The following is a 20403-nucleotide window of genomic DNA, read 5'->3' as shown; positions in this document are numbered from 1 at the left end:
ATTTCAAATCATTAACACAAACAAGAAATTTCTATCTTTGAAAGGGAAAATTTTATAGAATTATACTAAAATAATATGGAATATCTTAGAGAAATCAACTGCATTAAATATTTTACAAATATTATATTATGCATAACGGAGTTATTTAGAATGCAGACTACTGGGGTCTGCAAGCCTGGATTCTAGACCTTGCTGTTCTACTCACTAACTTTACCCTACGTTCTCCATACCTCAAAGTCCTCATTTGAAAAAGAAAGCAAAGGATTATTCCTATTTCACAGAACAATTCCCACTATGAAAACAGACAAAAGGTATAAGCACTATGCATAGTAATTGGTACAAAATCAGTGCTTAAAAAATTTCAGCTAATACCACTAAATAAATAATTGTAGTCAATTACAATACCGTCATTCCTTTTGTCAATAAAGAGGCTGTAGGTAAGGTATTAATTCCTATTTGAAGAACTCCACAGAGAATAACTCCATTTTTCAAATTCAGTAAAGTTTCAGTGAAGATGAAGAAAAGCTTTCCTACAGTGTTGTAAAATGAGTCTTCCGTTATATTTTCTCTAATGGAATATTATCCTGAAACGAATACACAACTTCAAATCTCAGTGTCTAAATTATTTTCAGATAGAACTGCTAACTGGGAAATAAGTTACACGAAATTAATAATTCTCAGTTATTGGCCTGCATTAGAGCTGTTAGCTTCACTTTGTAGCTGGTTTGTAGTCACAGGACAAAGTTAATCAGATTACCATAAATTATGGTTGCATCTATGCTACCTTACATTATCTCTATGATTTTTTTTTTTTAAAGGTATTTACTAACACAAGGGCATGTGTAATTAATAGAATTAGCTAAAACTACTAATACAAAGAAGGAAATTTTTTTAAACATGGACCAAGCAAGATGTTTGCTCCAGTCTCATTTTTATTGATGGCATTATATCTTCAACTTCAAGGAACTGATACAGAGCTCAACTGAATTGCTTGATTTTAGTTTGAGGAAAACCCCAAAGGGCAAAAGACATACTACAAAATAATCACAAAGTAAGCACGCTGTACCACAGGGGAAACGAACACAGGAGAACTGAAATCTACTAAATAGACCATAAGGAGTGTTCGGAAGAGAGTGGGGGCGTGTAAATTTGAGGACTTGGGATAGAGAGAGAAGACAGAACAAAACCAGCTTCACTGCTGGCATTCGTGAATGTAACATTTTTGGATAAATAATCCTTTACATTTGAACATGTACATTTAGCAGAAAATGTTTGTAGAAAAATTGAGACATCAATCTTTTATAACTCAGTGCTGAAAAATCTGTTTTAAAAGATTAAAAGGTGGAGGTATAGATGAATCAAGAGTGGCCAAGGGTTAATAACTGCTGAAGTTGGGTAACGGATGTTAGAGATTCAGTACATGATGCTCTCTATACCTTTGTATATGCTGGAAATTTTTCATAATAAAAAGTGAAATATGCAAAAAGATCAAAGGCTTCATAAAATAAAACAAACAAACCCAAATGCTTCCCATCACCCATCACTGTCAGAGAGAATAAAAGAGGGAAGGAAGGAAAGAAGAAAGAAAGGAAGAAAGCTTTAAACATGTCCATTCAGCCATTTTTATATAAATTTTCTAAAGTAACTGATAGGTTAAATGTATAAAATTTCTCAGTGAAAATGTTCCACTATTGCTTAATTGCCATAATTATTTATATATGCACATGTCACTACACATTTATTTGTAGTCACAATGATCAAAAATACAGGACATCTATATATCCTTAAGGGAGATCTCAACCTGGATGCCTCCCTCAGCAGATTCAGTAAAGCACACCATAAAGTACATTGGGAAAAGCACTGAGGGCCACCTCAACCTGAAAGTTACTTTTTTTTTTTTTCATGCTGAAAAGGCATGAGCCTCTTTTTATTTTTTAATTTTTTAAAATCTTTATTGGAGTATAATTGCTTTACAATGGTGTGTTTGTTAGTTTCTGCGAGCCTCTTTTTAGTGACGTGTTTCTTTAGCACTTTTCCAACGTGTTGGGAGACTGTCAATAGAGTAGTATGGTTCTCCGGTGTCCACCGCCCCCAATTTCACCTGCTGGTGTGACGGGCATTATAGCTGTGAAGCTGGCAGAGGGCCCCAGCCTTTGTGGGCTCAACACAGCATAAAGGCTGTGGGCTTTTCTACTTTTTAAAAGCTGATGGGGGATGGAGAGTCTCAAGAACATTCTGGGGGCCACTGTCACCCAACATCTGTGCGGGGCCCTGGGCAGCCCCAGACCAGAGTGGGACACCAGAGCAGCTTCTGGCCAGTCAGCCTGAGAAAGCACAGCCAAGCAAAGAGAGTGTTCCTTTAAAAACCCCCTCCCCTCAAACATAACAAAGCGATCCCACCGGGGCACAACTTGGGGCACGGTCATGCGTGACCTTTTGGTCTTACCAGGGAGCTGGGCGAGCCAAGAGGGGGAGGGAGGGGTCCATGGTTCATCTTGGGCATGCTGCAACTCATTGGACCTCCCTGTGATGAGTAGCTGAAGGGCTCCCAAGGAACCCCAAACATGACAGGGGCCACTATATGGAAGGGACGTGGTGACACTACACTGCTAGTGTCTTTGTCCTCAACTCCAACCATATTCGCTGTGGTTGTAAAAGCACTACTTGAACTAGGTCCCATACTCTAGTTCCCATCATCCCACCTCACACACACACAGTGACTTACACACACAGCGATTACCATCTGCCTTTGCCCTCGTGTCCCTGGCTACATCCCACTGGCACTTGGTAAGTAAGGATCCAGCTTGCCCTGGTCCCCTGGGGGTTTGAGAGAAGAACAGCAGGGTCTTGCTGCAGAGTTGTGGGCTCAAGGGCCCCAAGCTCTCATCCTCAGAACCTCAGCATCTCCCCTCACAGGAGCCTCTGTTCACACAGCCTCCAGGAACAGTGGCATTCTCCTAACAGTTCTGTTTATGCAGGATGGGGGATTAATGTAAACAAGTAAGTCATTACATTTAACCAAAAGTGTTATACAAAGTAGGACTAATAGCAGGAAGCTAGTAAAAAGGGTACAGCTTTGCTGACAGATGCAGGATTAAGCTGAAGATTTAAGAACTGTTTCCTCCTTTTCTGAACCAAGTTCTCAAAAAGATATCTGCAGAGGTGCTAAGAAGGTGTAATACCACCTGATGAATTCAGCTCTTCCACCAGAAATGGGGGGAAAAAATTGTGTCATACATAAACAGTGTTTAAGTCATGGTCTGAATTAACAATCACAGAGATTAACACAGCCAAGCCAAAAGAAGAGCCAGCTACTGAACGCCATCACCTGTAGCCCTCAGCTTCCTGGGTCATTAATCTCTTAGCAATGTCCTCATCACTAGGCCAAAGATGAAAAGACAGGCATTGAGACCCACTGACCACACTGAAATAAAACGTTTTAATGTAATCTGCTGGTCTACACTTCACAGGGGTTTAATTTCCATTGACCAATGATCACAGGAGTGAGTGACCAAGGCCGGCCTCTAACCAGCGCTCCATGACTGCAGAGCACCCCCAGCTGTGGAGGGAGGGGTCCTCCCTACCCAAGGTGATGCTCTCAGCAACTTTCTGGGCACAAAGATCCTCCTTGGTGGACAATTTTTAAAAACATACAGCCATGAGGAGCATTTACTTATGTTGTCTCTCTCTCACCCACACACACATGTACATATACACACATATATAAAAGTCGGTGGGAAGATGGAAATCTCAGGAGGAATTTTGACCTTTGTTATTTTTGAGGCTAAGCAGAAAGTCAGGGAAGTTCTTATTTTTCCAATAACCACAGAGACAACCTAAAACTGAGGACTGGCTTCCACGTCCCCTCTCAGTGGCAACTCCCGTCCCTGCTCAAGTGTTCCGCCCTCACCCGCAGTTGTCTTTTCCCTTCAAAGAGCAGGATGCTCGCAGCCATGGCCGAGTTCAGGCTGTCCACACCGGGCACGATAGGGATCAGCAGCCTCCTGCCTCCCGTGCTCTCAGCCAACTGCAGGGACTCCAGGCTCACGCCGCTGGTCTCCCCACCTATCACCACAGCTGCAGGTGCCTCTGTCCAGTCTGAGTCGTAACTCTGGGCCTCAAGTTCAGGGAGCCAGCCTTTATTGGCTGCACTTTCTAGATTCTCTTCCTCCTCCTCATACTTGTGAAACTTTAGGGGTCATCGGTCACATACCCAGCCGTAGTCACTGGCCTTATTAGACATCTGGGCCTGGGCCTGCGTGTAAAGGCCACAGTTGTCAGCCACGTAGACGCGGGTGTCTGTGGGCAGGTAGTTGGGCACTGCTTCCCAGTCCAGGCTGCTGATGATAGGCACTTGGAAATGTGCACCCATACCTGCCCGCAGCACTTTGGGTTCCCAGGCATCCACACAGCCTTTGGTTAGTAACACTTTGCTGCAGCCTACGCCAGCAGCAGATCGCAGAATTGTCCCCAGGCTCCCAGGGTCACAGAGATTGTCACAAATCAACAATATGGGCAGTGTGTGGGGAAGCTGAGTCTCTGGGTATGTCATCTTAACGTGGTCAGGTTTGGCAAAAATCCCCATTATTCCTTGTGGTGTTACTAGGTCGGACCAATCCTTGATATCCTCAAATTTCACCTTACTGAGGCTAACACCTTTCAGCTTCTCAATGGGCAGCTCCTTTATGTATTCCATATGGCTAAAGAAGAAAACTTTGGGCACAGCACCAGCCTTGAGAGCATCTGCAATCAGCCTATGACCTTCCAACAGGATCTTCCCTTGCTTTTCCCGAAATGGCCTGGACTTAACTACTGTCATCACACTGCTCAGCCTTTTGTCTCCAGGGAAAGCCTTATCATAGCGAAGCCCCGACTCTTCTCAGGTGCTGGGGGTCTGGGATGGGGGCACCTGACGCGACTACTTCAGTCGCTGCTCGCGGGGACCGGTCTCTGCCGCCGCCTTCCGAGGCTGCTTCCCGGGATCGGGCTTCCGTTCCACGACCTGACCTAATGGAAACACCACTTTCACGGGGCTGCGCCGCAGCGCCCAGACCCAGCGCCGCGCGTCGAGTTCCCAAGCCTGCACCACCGGCAGCAACGGTCGCGTGGCCCAACACGCGTGCTCCCCCAGCGCCGCCATCTTCCCCTCGAAATTTACTTTTAATGTCAATTTCTAAGGAAATACACCGAACGCTACATTTGTCATAAAACACACATATTAATGCACTAAAATCTTATTTAAATAATGATATAGTTAACAGATACTCTAATTTTTCAAAAGCAACCATGCAATATTGGAAAAATATTAATTTGTCTATTTTTCTCATCCCTCAACTTATAAATAAATATATTATAAAAATAAGAGTATATGACAATCACCTATTTAGGAAATATATATTATAATAAAATAAAACCAAAGTTTCATTTTCACTTCACACCCCCCTACAGTTTGTGGGAAGCAGGCTGACATTTAACCCAAATTGAAAATTGCCATCTTGTTGTCCATGTACAAACCAATACATTACACATGTTCTATTTCTTTATCAAGAGCTTATTTTCCATGTGGAATAATTCAGAAATGTAGCTTTCAAATTTATGAAAAGAACATGCTCTTCCATTCTCTACTAATGATTATGTCCACGCTGCACATTTCCATAAAAAAGCCTTGCCTCAAATAAATATGATAAATTTATTTAATTAAAGTTCACATTCAAAGAGGCAGTCTCCTCTGATGTTCAGAAGTTCCACTGAGGTACCAAGTTTACTCACATGTTGTCTTTTAATGACCTTTTTATTAACTATAGCACTCTATTCTTGCACTGAGGACTAGGATTAAATTAGAAGAAAATACTTCTGTTATTGCTTAAGATAATAAATGGAATGGTTCCAGAGGCAAAGGTCTGCCACCAGAAAACCTTCAAAAGTCAACCCCAGGGAATATAAAATGCACACTGATTCTCCTGTCCAATGAATATAGGTTTAGTTATAAAAGAGGCCAAAGTACTTCCTCTAGATCAGCCACTGTTGATGAAACACTGTAATTATAAAGCACACTCAGACTTGTTTGGGCATGTACATAATGTCCTCTCTTGGTGATACCTTCTGTAAACAAAACCATAAAATGCAAACTTCAGAACACAACTAGCCTTAATTTATCTAAGTATAATTAGACAAGTATCTTATAATTTCATTTAAATAGATAATTTCTAATGAGGAATTCTATAACTTAATTTAGGAAATATATAAAAACTGATTTCAAATGTGGAAAAATAGAATTCATATAGGAAGGGAGGGAGGGAGGGAAACCAAGCAGAACCCTGTGGGGCTCCTGGGCACAAAAGCCTTTCTGTGTTCTCCATTTTCTTGATTACAGGAAATAGGTTTCATTCAGCCTCCATGACCTTCCCTGAGGTCCAAGGAGCAGGTTCAAACAGTTGCTAATCAGGGAAGGGAGGGGATGCAGAGGAAAGGGAGGAACAGTTAAGAGAAACAATAGTGCAGGCTTGGGGCAGGGTCCTGGTTCCCCCTCAAGGGATACACATAACAATATCTTTGAGCTGTTTTGCAGATACTGATACCCCCACCAGGTGGGAGAAGTTAACTATGCTGCCCACAAGCACAAATACCCCAGATGGCTGGAACCAGAAGGTTGATGATGCTGACTCCCACTTACCTCACCACCAGCCAATCAGAAGAGTGTCCACGAGCTGACCATGCCCTGTACCTTGAACACTGTACCTTGAACACTGTAAGACTCCTCACTAACCCCTCTGGGGCAGAACACACAGTCTTGAGGGCATTAGCCCGCTGTGGCCTCCTTTGCCTGGCAAAGCAATAAAGCTATTCTTTTCTACTTCGCCCAAAACTCTGTCTCTGAGATTCAATTCGGTACTGATGTACAGAGGCCGAATTTCGGCTATAGGAGGGTGGACAGAAAAAAGGAGGATGAGGTCTCTGGCTTTCTGTAGCATGCTGAAGCATGGCTGGTATATGTGGAGGTACTGCTAGACTTGGAAAATGATCATTATTTAATCATCATAGTAAAGATTTTATCAGACGTGAGTTATCAATGGATGTCAAATCTAGAGGGACCCTGAAGTGTGTCAGCCACAGACTGCTTATCGGCTCCAAGGGAGAAAAAAATAATTGTACAGTAAACAAGGAAGATTCCATTTTTAAGGCAGGGCTGGTGGCACTGTATTCTTCAAAATGTCAGTCATAAAAGACAAAGACAGGCTATGGAAATGTTCTGGATAAAGGAGGCTGAAGAGACAGACCTCTTCAACTGAACACCTGACCCTCAACTGGACCCTGTCCTGGAGGAGGAAAGGCTATAAAGAACATTACTGTGTCCACAGAGACAAGTATATGAAGAATGACAGATAACATAAGAGCACTACATCGAATTTCAATTATTGAGGTTGACAACCGAACTGTAGTTATGGAACAGAATGTCCCTAATCCAGGATAATATGCAGTAAACTATGTAGGGGTAAAGAGACATGATACATGTTAAAAACATGTGAATTTGGATAAAGGGTATACTTGTGTTTCTTGTACTATTTTCATTTTTACAACTCCCCTATTAAGTTTGAAATTATTTTAAAATAGAATGTTAATAGAACACATGGCACATGGATTGGCATTTGCTTTGTGCATTTATTTTTTTCATTAAACAAACAAAAGAAGCATTTACCAAGTGCTCCAGCTTAATAACTATTTGCTCATTTAATTCTTAAGACAGACCTTTGATATATGTACCTTCTTTTCACAAATAAGGAAACTAAGGCACAGACAGGCTTGCAACTGCCATGTAGCTCATAAGTGACAAGCCTAGATTCAAACCTAGAGAGTCTTGAGTCCAAAGTTCCTACTCTTATGACAAGTCTATGTTTCATTGAGTAATAGAATATTAGGTCAGTAGAAATAGCCAAGGAAGCTCAGGGATTTTAAAAAGCACAGATGCCAATGAAGAAATACAATTAATCCTCACAGATGGGTTAGAGGATGCCTACTTCATAACAACTCCAGGTACTAAAACCCTTACCTACATAGACACTTAACACTTTAAATTTGATGAAATCACACATTATGGAAATCATTTTCAAAACCAAAAAAATAGATGTTTCCTGCACCCATGCAGGGCATCACCTTTTCACTTAAAATTCACAATTATTAAGAAAGAAAACAGTAAATGTAGTTTAAAAGGGAAGAGAATAAAAATATTTAAAGTTGTGAGAATATTAAGATTCTCATGGAAGACTAAACATTCAAAGTAATTTAAATTCCGATTCCATTACCATTTATAATATCTCAAAGTGGGACATTGTGAACATCGCTGAATAGCTTACCTGTTACCAAGGAGGAGGACACTCTTGGCTCAGCACCTCACATAATAATACTTATCAGCTGAATTCGTAAGAGGAGAGGTGTAATAAATGTCTTAGAAATGTGTTCATCCCCTCAGGTTTTGATATTTCTAATAGGCTCTGACAAACAATAAAGATCATATTCATTGCTTGATGCCACCACACAATGCTGAGCCCCAGACACCCTCTGGGGAGTGTCGCAGGGTCGGGTTCGCAGCTGCGCTTCCTGCTTTCAGGGCAACTCTGCTCCCATCGTAGCATCATGCCAGCCAGAGACATGGCTGCTCCTCTCTGCTCATCCCTTAAAAGAATCTCGCCTCTTTAAATAAAACTTTTCCTGACTATTTCAGACTCAAATGTTTTCATTCATTTATTAATAAATACCAACTTCTAGTATGCCTTCTCATTACTTTGAACAAATTATTTAAATCTTATTGTAGAAATTGGAATTTTTTTTACCAGTTTTATCATTTCCAACCAAACTGATTATAAACTCTTTGAGACCAGGGCCTATGTAAGATATCTTTGCATTAATCATAGTGCCTAATATCCTCTGGATGAATCAATTCAATATTTATTCACCGATTTTATTTTTGATTTGTCCCAAAGTTTCATATAGAAAGTTAAAATGACTTTAAACACTGTTTGACAATACTACTGATGACTTAAAAGAAAACAAATGGCGAGAATGTTCCTCTTCTCTCTGGTTAAAATATTCAGTTTCTTAAAAACCCAGTTCAAAGGAAGGCCTCATAAAATGTTCCAGATATAAAGAACGAACTTGTGGTTTCCAAGGGGGAGGGGTGGGGGAGGAATGGATTGGGAGTTTGGGATTAGCAGACGCAAACTATTATATATAGGATGGATAAGCAAGGCCCTACTGTACAGCACAGGGAACTATATTCAATATCCTGTGATAAACCATAATGGAAAAGAATATGAAAAAGAATATATATATATATATATGTATAAATATATATATATACATATATATATATATATGTGTGTGTGTGTGTGTGTGTGTGTGTGTGTGTGTGTGTGTATAACTGAATCACTTTCTTCAATAAAATTTTAGAAAATAAAAATTAAAAAAAAAATAAAATGTTCCAGTTACCCTTTGTCTTCTCATGGTTGGGCTGTTGATACTTTGAATCTCTATACTTAAAGTATGAAATAATAACAACAAACCAAAAAGTGTACATAAAATATGATCACAACTATAAAAAAAATGATAAAGCAACTAGAATGGCACATGTAAACATATTATTAGTAACAGTCTTAAAATGGAACCTTGGGTGGTTTTTCTCCTGTTTAATTTTGTAATTTAATTTTTATTTTTATATTGGAGTGTAGTTGATTTACAATGTTGTGTTAGTTACGGGTGTAGAGAAAAGTGGTTCAGTTATACATATATCCATTCTTTTTCAGATTCTTTTCCCATATAGGTTATTACAGAATATTGAGTAGCGTTTCATATACTATACAGTAGGTCCTTGTTGATTTTCTATTTTATATATAGTAGTGTGTATATGTTAATCCCAAACTCCTAATTTATCCCTCCCTCCAACATTTCCTCTTTGGCAACCATAAGTTTCTTTTCCATGTCTGTAAATCTGTTTCTGTTTTGTAAATAAGTTCATTTGTATCATTTTTTTTTTAGATTCCACATATAAGTGATATCATATGATATATGTCTTTCTCTGTCTGACTTACTTCATTTAATATGATAATCTCTAGTTCCATCCATGTTGCTGCAAATGACATTATTTCCCTTTTTTATGGCTGAGTAATATTCCATTGTATATATTTGTACCACATCTTTATCCATTCATCTGTCCGTGGACATTTTCATGGCTTCCTCTCCTTATCTAAAAATATTAAATATATATATATTTATATATACACCATAAACAGCATATATAATATTATGCTCTTTTTATTAATGGTTTAATGGCTGTTGATTCTTTTATGTTTTATGTACCCCAAAGTTCATTATGAGATTTTTGAGGCCAGTGAATATATTCTAGTTTTCTTTCCACAACACCATTCCCAGGATTGTTTGGCACACAGCACTGCTTTCAAGTAGCAAGACTATCTTCACATTTTAACCAGGAGGTTTTTTACTTTATGTATGCTTACACATGAAATATACATCATTTATGCACATTCACACAAAATAATGGACACACAAAAATATGAGATAGTTATCATTGTTCTCCTGCCCCTCCACTGGAAAGAGCTGGCAGAGCCAAAGTGGGGTCATTGTACCCTTCTCTGGGAATTTTTTGTTTTGGGGATTAGAAAAATTATTAAGGTAATCTCTCTCTCTCTCTCTCTCTCTCTATGTCTCTGTCTCTCTCTCTCTCTCTTTCTCCCTCTTGAATAAAACTGCAGGATGTACAGCTTGAAAGCTGTTTGACACTCAGGTTCCATTTCCTTAAAAAAATTATCTATAATATGGATAAATAAAATTGACACACAGAAGAAGGAAAAGGAAGAGGAGGAGGAGGAGGAGGAAGAAGAGAAGAATAATCCTATTATCACCTTAATTTATTTGTAGTAATTCTTACAAATAAGATATCTTGTACTAATTTGTAATTATTGTAGTTTGTGTCCCTGGAGTCCATATTTTCACCCAATCCTGACACCCAAATGCCTTCCCACCTTTTCTTAAACTATTTTAAATGACTTGAAAGCTAGACTTATAAACTACTGTAATTAGCATTATTTTTCTGAGATAATAAAACTTTGCTCTTTCTGGTTAACTGTGGGCATGTTTTTTCCTGCACACACATCGTCCTGGGACCGGATCCCAGAGGGTTCCGCGTGGCACATCCTCCTACCAGTAAGCACCTGTGCAGAACAGCACAGGTAAGAAGCCCAACCCTCAACACAAGCACTGACCCAAAGCACCACTGTCACAGAAACGCACATCTGGGAGGTAAGAGGTGCAAGAGGAACCCAAACATGGCATTACCTCCTTGCAAAAGGGTGAGAAAATGAAACAAATGTGGAAAATCTACTACATTATAACTTTTACAGTTTTGTTCCAGTTGCCGATCAGGCATTTGATGTCCTGTTACCTTGGAGGGCAGTGGGCTCAGACTCAAATATACTGAGTTCTGCCTCTTCACCAGCTCCAGGATGACAGACACATTTTGTAACCTTTCGAAACTGCATCCAATCATTCATTCCACAAATATTTGTAGGCTTAGCATATGCCAAGTACTTTTCCAGATACAGAGCAAGAAAGAATTCTGCAGTCATGGAATTTACAATGCATCAAATGAGACAACAGGGCAGTAAGGATAGACATAAGTTAATAGTTTAAGTTCGTGACAAATGTTTTCAATAGCAGAAAAGATGGGAATGGGACAGAGGAGGGTCAGGCAGGAGACTCCCTGATTTAAGCTGGCCCTGGACAGCCACTCTGAGCTGAGGCAAGAGTGAGGAAAGGGAGTGCAGAGCTCTGGGGGCAAAGCTCCCCAGAAAAGTAAATAGGGCAAAGGTCCTAAGACAGGAAAGAACCAACAGCTGCTCAAGGAAGAGAAAGGAAACCAGTGCTGCTGGACAATCATGAGCTGTGGAACAAACGTGGTGTAAAGTTAGACGAGAGGAGGACAGGGCCAGAGAGGCTGTGACTCAGCTGCTGCAGTTCCTTCCACAGCAACGTGCCTGAAGCCTCTGAAAGCAGCTGGATTACAGAGGGACCATGAAAGGGCAGTCATAACACTACCATCAAATTATTATTAAACTGATAATGCGTGTAAAGTGTTAACAGACTATTTGGTGTACTGTAAGTCCTAAATAACTGTTAGGACTTACAATAACAAAACAATAACAAAAAGTTATTGTTGTTATTTTCCCCACGAATTCTCAAGTCTGCATAGTGAGTCATGACCTAATCCTGAGACTCAAAGCGAAGGTCAACCCCACTCAACGCCATGCAGATGTAATTGCTGCACAAGGCAGCTTTATAAAATAAGAACAATAAACAGGCAGCTTCCAAATGGCAAACGGATCATCTTCAAGTCCTCTCATACATCCATAACTGGAAACCTAGAATGCACGTTCTCATAGAAATGATGAATGTTAATTATTTTCCAAGGTAGCCCAGAGAGTTCTATTTAATCTAGAAGGTGTTAATACTTCCAGGCTATAGTTTTGGTCTGAGAGTCAGAGGTCCATATGATATGTAAGAGGAAAATAAGCAGAAAAGGCCACCGTTTCCTGGGTGCTAAATGAGTACCAACATTATTCTAACTGGTGATTGATATAAGCTTATTTAACATCATGAAATAGGTACTATTTGTGTATCCATGTTACAGATAAGACACTAAGAAAGGCAGGTCAACAACCAGGCCATGCACTCAGCCACTGCAGGGCAGGGAGTCAAAACCAGGCACTTCAAGCCAAGCTTGTTTTCTTTTAAACCCTCTTAACAACCATGCCATAGTTCATTTACTCTTATTCCTCATGCTTTAAAAAAAAAATCCTGTAGAAACAATCATTGTTTGCCTGTGAATCCTTATCAAGCTCTTTTTGGAGTGTATTCCTACATCCTGGTATATACAGGGCATCCTACTATACTATCCCAGGTAAAACCATCCTACAAACTTTTATACAACATGGTTAAATTAAATTGGTAAACTGAATCTTTAATAAAATCCTGCACTGACAGATTAAAAAACTGAAGAAGACTCTTAGACTTTCAACAGCAGCTACAGGGGGCACCTCTGGCTGGGTAACCAGAGGGAACCGTCTGTTACTGTTTGGCCCAGTTTCTTACCTGCATCTACTTTTGAAGAACTTAATTTATTTTTTCTCCACAACTGCCAGAGGGGCAGCAATGCTAATCCAGCAGTCAGGGGAAGGGGCCAAAGCAGTCATTTCTGTGCACTCAGGATGCACAAGAGGAGAAGCAATATGGATATAAGGACGGAAAATACTGGATTCAGATAAATTGGGCAACTGTAGCCTAGTTATTTATGTTCTTTAACCCTCAGTCTCTCCAAATGGGGCTAGGAAAGTATCCACCTAACGAGGCTGTTGTACAGATAAGTAATAACAAGGTTGTGGGGAGGGGAAGCAGCAGCTACTTCACTAGACGTGTCCCATGCGTCATGCGCTTTATCAGTGATGCAGACGGATCTACCCTCAGAACTACCACAAGTGTCAGGTCAAGTATAATTTCCATTTTACAGAAGAGAAAATGAGACATGCAGAATGATAAGAACTTTCTCCAAGGTTACACAGAGTGTAAGCAGAGCCACTGGGATCTGAACACCGGCGTCTGGATCTCAGTCCCAATCTTAACCACTAGGTGTAGCACTCTCCTCCACAAAGAGCACCAACAAAGTGCATCTCCAGACCACCAACCCTCCTGTCGGGCTATTAGATGGCTTAAGGAAATGTGAAGCACTAGAACAATGACCTGCACATAACCAATGTTTCATATGCTAATTGCCTTCTCTGTTTTGCAAATAGTGTATTATCTGTTTGGATCTATTAAAACTATCAAAGGTCAGAATAATTGAAATAAATATGAAAGCAGATAAATTTTATAGAAATGTGAGGCAATTAACCCTCCTACAATAGACATTTGAATCTGTTACTACCAATTCTTATTTGTCCTTTAATAAATCATATTTATTTTGAAAACTCACTGTGAATATTAAGTTAGTGCCAGAAAACCTTCAGGCAGTTTATCCTCCTCAACTCTCGGCTTATTTCCCCACTAAATAAGATCAGGACCACATTTTTCTTGCTGATGAGCAAGCATATTCTGCATATTCCCCCTCTTTTCCTGACCTGCTCAAGAGTTTCAAACCTCTTACTCAACCTGGTCTCTAACAAGCTTTTTTTTTGAAACAGTTAAGCCATGGAGCAAGCATCTTGCTTCTTCCCAGAAGCTTAACTCACACCCATCTCCTTGTCTTTACCTGATTACAAGAAACTTTTCTGCTCTGTAATCCCTGGGACGACCTGGCTTGGCCTCAAGCCTAAGGCAGGTTTAAATGGTTAGCAAATAATTTATGGACATGAGTGGTGTTCCCACTGGTGGCCCTGGGCAGGTGGCTCTGCTCTCCCACGTCCCATCAGGGTAACCTCTCAGGTAAGGCAGCATCCTGGACGGTACCAGTGTGAGGGCAGAAATGGATCTTAGGTGATCAGGTTTAATGTCTCCTTTCAGAGGAGAAAAGGAGCAATGGGGAAGTGGATCTTTTTTCAAGGTCCCAGGTACCAAAGCACAGCCCAGGAGAGAAGCAGTCTCTGCTCCAACAGATGAGGAAGGGGACCTGGATGTGTTTCAAGCACCAGCTCAAAGCTTGAATATCTAAGAATACTTTTCTGATTCTAAAAAAAAATACACGGTCACTAGAAAATTTGGGAATTACTAAAAATATAATGAAAATAAACATGGATAATTCCAGTATTCAGAGAGAACTTCTGGTGTACACAGTCCAATATTTATGTCAGGGGCACACTGCCTATGAAGTCTAATTTCCAAGGCAGCTCGAAGGGGTCAACATCACACAAGGGAGTCTGCTACCTGTCAGTGTGGGTGAGTCACCAGGCTGCCCAGCTGCCCTCAGGAAGACCCTGCAGTGCTTGGCAGGGAACAGGGGCTGCACTGTCCAGAGGGTCTGAGGTGCAGGCCAAGTGTGGCCTCTCTGGCCTGGGCTCCAACGTCAATGAGATGCAAACACTGCTATGGATCTTGCAAAGCTCCGTTTGAGGCTCAAAGTAATATGAACCTTAATCTTATAAAAACTCAGATTTATATACATTGTGCTTCTGGAAAAAAGGGAAGAATGACTTTCTCATCAAATACAATTCTTGGTCCCATTACCCAAATCTGATTGTCAGAGGAGCCTGAGCTAAGCTGTGTGTTTAGACTGAATGTAACTCAGTGGTGGCCACCTTCTGCCTCTTGCTAAGACACACAACCACACTGTCTGTCATTTCCAGTGCTTCAAAGAAAATGAAGATGCTACCCTGCCCTCACGCAGTTATCCACCCAGCCCTTAATCTCTGCTTCTCTTCTCCTGTCCAGAGAAAAGGTATCTGGCCTTTTCATCTGAAATGGCCAGCGACCCCTTCTAAGACTGACTTGGAAACTATATTCTACAGGAAATTCATTTTAAGAACAGTCTCAACCTCTCTGTGGCAAAACTGATCATGTGAAAAGTTCTCCTCAATTTTTAGGTCTGAGCATTTCCACTTCTATTGCTTTACCACCTTTATTTTAATTATAATGAGTCAGCATAATACCTAAATAAATTTTTCAGAACCAGACAAAATTAAGAAATACTTTATGAGAAAAAGTAATTTAGTGACAATTCATAACAGAGTTAGTGTAGCTTTTGTTTTCCAGTATCCTATTTTAAGGACTTTATTTCCTTTTCTCACAACCAGAGTTCTCTCCTTCTGAAAGCTAGACACTGGCAATACATCTAATTCTAGGCTACAAAACAGAAACACTTGCTCTTATTAGTCCATACTGCTAGCTTTTCATGTGAAAAATAGAAGAGATTCCAAATTAATGTGCTAAAGTTATTTAAGTAGCAGTGTTTAAGTAGTTTTAAACACATTAATAATTCTGCTCTTGACTTAAGATCTATAATTGCTCCTTTTTACTAAAAGAATAAATGTTCAACTCATTAGGGCATAAATTTCTTCATGACTTTGTCCCTGTCAGCTTCTCTGGTCTCACCTGTTCCACAGGTGCCTCTATGCTCCAGCTCCATGGACCTGCTCACCAGTTCTAAGCTGGAAGATCAGAATTAGCAGCAGCAGCAGTTTTTCCATTTGATAGAAGCCCACCTGACTCAATGAGTCGCAACTAGTTAGCTCCATTTTACAGTATTAGAAACGCGTTACTAAAATGATACCAAAAGTCATTATGCACAATGAGTTACAACTAAGGAAATGTATGTATGTTCTACACAATGCTACTAATGCAGCTAAAAGTGAGGAGGCCTCAGAAGAAGAAAGATGAATGAACCATTTTCCATTACTGCAGATTTAGACAGCAAGTGTTCTTAAAGCAGAAAGCAAGCAATTTTCTTTGTTACCATTTTAAATAAATCAGATGAGACTGCAAGAAATAACATTTTAAAATCATATATTACCCATCTACACCACAGGTAATTGGCTAATAGTATAAGAATTTCTGGATTTAGTATTTTAATCCAATAAATATTAATTCTAAGATCTTTATTGCTATCTTGTACGTGGAGTACTAAATAGCTTATAAATTGGATAATTCTGAAAACGCTTATGTGGCAATGAGATTTTTCTCTACCCCTAAACAGCCAAAGCAATCTTGAGAAAAAAGAACAAAGCTGAAGGTATCATGCTCCCTGATTTCAAAGTAAACCACAGAGCTACAGTAATCAAAACAGTATGATACTGGCACAACAACAGACACATAAATCAATGGAACCGAATAGAGAGTCCAGAAATGAAGCCACACTAAAATAGTCAATTAATCTACAACAAAGGAGGCAAGAATACATGATGGGGAAAAGGCAGCCTCTTCAATAAATAGTGTTGAGAAAATTGGACAGCTACATGCAAAAGAATCAACCTGGACTACTCTCTCATACCATGCACACAAATAAACTCAAAATAGATTAAAGATTTAAATGTAAAACCTGAAACCATAAAACTTCTAGAAGAACACACAGGCAATACACTCTTTCCCTTGGTCTTAGCAGTATTTTTTTTTTTGGCTCTGTCTCCTCAGGCAAGGGATTTTTCCAAAGAAGACATACACATGGTCAACAGGTACATGAAAAGATGCTCAGCATCACTAATCATCAGGTAAATGCAAATCAAAACCACCATGAGATACCACCACACACCTTTCATAATGGCCGTCATCAAAAAGTCTACAGATAACGAATGTTGGCGAGGATGTGGAGAAAAGGGAACCCTTGTGCACTGATGGTGGGAATGTAAATTGGTGCAGCCACTGTGGAAAACAGTATGGAGGGTCTTCAAAAAATTAAAAATAGAACTACCATATGATCCAGAAATTCCACTCCTGGATATTTACCTGAAAAAATCAAAAACACTCATTTGAAAAGATATATGGACCCCTATGTTCATAGTAGCATTATTTACAATAGCCAAGATATGAAAGCAACATAAGTGTCCGTCAATAGATGAATGGATAAAGAAGAAGTGGCATAAATACACAATGGAATATTATTTATTCATAAAAAATATGTAATTTTGCCATTTGGGACAACATGGATGGACCTAGAGGGTATCATGCTATGTGAAATAAGTTCTGACAGAGAAAGACAAATACTGTATGATTTCATTTATATGTGGAATTAAAAACAAACAAACAAATGAATGAATATAGCAAAATGGAAACAAGGTCATAGATACAGAGAACAAACAGGTAGCTGCAAGAGGGGAGGGAGGTGGGGAAAGAGAGAAATTGGTGAGGGAAATTAGGGGGCACAAACTTCCAGTTACAAAATAAATGAGTCACAGGTATGAAATGTACAGAGTGGGGAATATAGTCAGTAATTACTTAATACCTTCGTATGGTGACAGATGGTAACTAGACTCACCTTGGTCATCATTTTTAATTATACAGAAACATTGAATCACTGCATCATGTAACAGGAGCTTGCAGGTCAATTATACTTCAAAAGCAAACAAACAAACTCACAGAAAAAGAGATCAAATTTGTGGTTACCAGAGGAACAGGGTAGGGAGAGCGGGAACTGGATGAAGGTGATCAAAGTTATAAGATAAATAAATACTAGGGATGTAATGTACAACATGATACATATAAATAATACTGCTGTATGTTATATATGAAAATTGTTGAGAGTAAATCCTGAGTTCTCATGAAAAGAAAAAAATTTTTTTCTATTTATCTTTGTACTTATATGAGATGATCGTTCACTAAACTAACTGTGATAATCATTTCACGATGAATGTAAGTCAAACCATTATGCTGTACACCTTAAACTTATACAGTGCTGAATGTCAATCATATCTCAACAAAACAAGGGGGAAAAAAAGAGATCAAAATTTGACCATGAGTGTAAACATAAAAATTATATGAAAGAGGGACTTCCCTAGCAGTCCAGTGTTTGAGACTTTGCCTTCCAATGCAGGGGGTGTGGGCTTGATCCCTGGTCAGGGAGGTAAGATCCCACATGCCTCATGGCCAAAAAACCAAAACATAAAACAGAAGCAATATTGTAAGAAATTCAAAAAAGACTTTAAAAAAACGGTCCACATCAAAAATATATATATATATGAAAGAAACCTGATATTCATACAATGCCATACACTGTATTTGCCAAGAAATTGCAAAGAAAGGGCTCATTAGTAACAGAATTTTATATCTGCATCTTCTACAACACTTGTGGTAAGTATATTTTCTTCAACCTAATTTTTAAAAGCACATTAAATGAAATGAAATTTCCATTGGAAAAAGATCTAATCTACTTTCTACAGTAATTTTATAACATTTCTTACAAATGTATAATTCAGCACAAGATGTAGAATGTTTTTTATGCTTAAAAATGCACAATCTCTTTTAGGTATTTTTAGGATTTAGAAGGCTGTTGTAATATCAACTCTTCTTTTCCATTACACAAATTATCAATTATATTTATTGAAAATATGTTTTAAAACAAGAGTTGCTGCATTTTGTCTCAACCAACCATTACTCACACATGACTAAGGTCCACTGCAGTGAAAGCAACATGCATTTTTGTTTAGCAAAATGATAATGTCTTAATTCCAACTAGAATAATTAATACCAATTGTTTTCATATTTTAGCATTTAAAATATAACTGTATCTTTCAAACCACTGCAAATACACACATATTTTTTTCAACTACTCTCTATAACGTAACTTTACAAATGTATATAACTAATGGTTTCTATAATTTGTGAAACAAGATTTCTTTAAATAATAATATCTATTGTTATCTTAACTATCACTCATATTCAATACTTTACAAAGATTTGCACCAAGCCTTAAGTGAAATGGCCTTCCCTCATTGGTTTTACATCCTGCCTATAGAGTAACATTTATAATGAATTCATGCACTAAGCTGAGTTGTTCAAAACTGCTCAAGTCGGAAATTAATTTCAGAGATATAATCTGAACCCTCAGGATGAAAATCACAGGACATCACTGTCCTTCTTACTACATATAAAAGCACCAAGGGAAGCTTTCTTCTCAAAAAGTACACTCAGATACATAGTTACATACATAATGCAATCAGAAAACATCACCATGATATTATTCCTCACTTAAAGTAAACCTGACTTCATATGACAACTTAATTGGATATCCAGATGAAGAAATGGAATGATGTTAACAATATGTATTCTCTAAAATCACCTAAAATCAGGGTGTAGAATGGTGTGTGTTCACCCCTTCTTACGAGAACACTGGAATCACAACCAACTGCTGAACAACCGTCAAAAAAAAAATGCTGGAACCTACCAAAAAAGATACCCTACATCCAAAGACAAAGGAGAAGCCACAATGAGACAGTAGGAGGGGCACAATAGCAATAAAATCAAATGCTATACCTGCTGGGTGGGCGACCCACAAACTGGAAAACAATTATACCACAGAAGTTCTCCCACTGGAGTGGACGTTTTGAGCCCCATGTTGGGCTTTCGAGTCTGGGAGTCCAGCAATGGGAGGAGGAGTCCCCAGAGAAATTGGCTGTGAAGGCCAGAGGGGTTTGCTTACAGGACTTCCACAGGACTGGGGGAAACAGAAACTCCACTCTTGAAGGGTGCACACAAAGTCTCGTGTGCACCAGGATCCAGAGGAAAAAAGCAGTGACCCCATAAGAGACTGGGCCAGACCTACCTGCTAGTGTTGGAGGGTCTCCTGCAGAGGCTGGGGGAAGCTGTGGCTCACTGGGGGGGGCAAAGACACTGGCAGCAGCAGTTCTGGGAAGTACTCATTGTAGTGAGCCCTCCCGGAGGCCACCATTAGCCCCACAAAACAGCCTGTATGTTCCAGTG

The 20403-nt window shown here is 39.4% G+C and overlaps 1 protein-coding gene and 1 pseudogene across 1 annotated transcript in view; both read right to left on the bottom strand.

Moving 5' to 3' along the window:
* KHDRBS2 (KH RNA binding domain containing, signal transduction associated 2) overlaps positions 1-20403 on the bottom strand; it is a 721197-nt gene that overhangs the window by 674750 nt on the left and 26044 nt on the right. The window lies entirely within an intron of this gene.
* LOC118904425 lies at positions 3449-5140 on the bottom strand (annotated as a pseudogene).

Source organism: Balaenoptera musculus, chromosome 11, assembly GCF_009873245.2.
Source record: "Balaenoptera musculus isolate JJ_BM4_2016_0621 chromosome 11, mBalMus1.pri.v3, whole genome shotgun sequence".
Taxonomy (NCBI): domain Eukaryota; kingdom Metazoa; phylum Chordata; class Mammalia; order Artiodactyla; family Balaenopteridae; genus Balaenoptera; species Balaenoptera musculus.
Note: the sequence above shows the minus strand (reverse complement) of the source record. Positions and strands in the feature narration are given on the sequence as shown.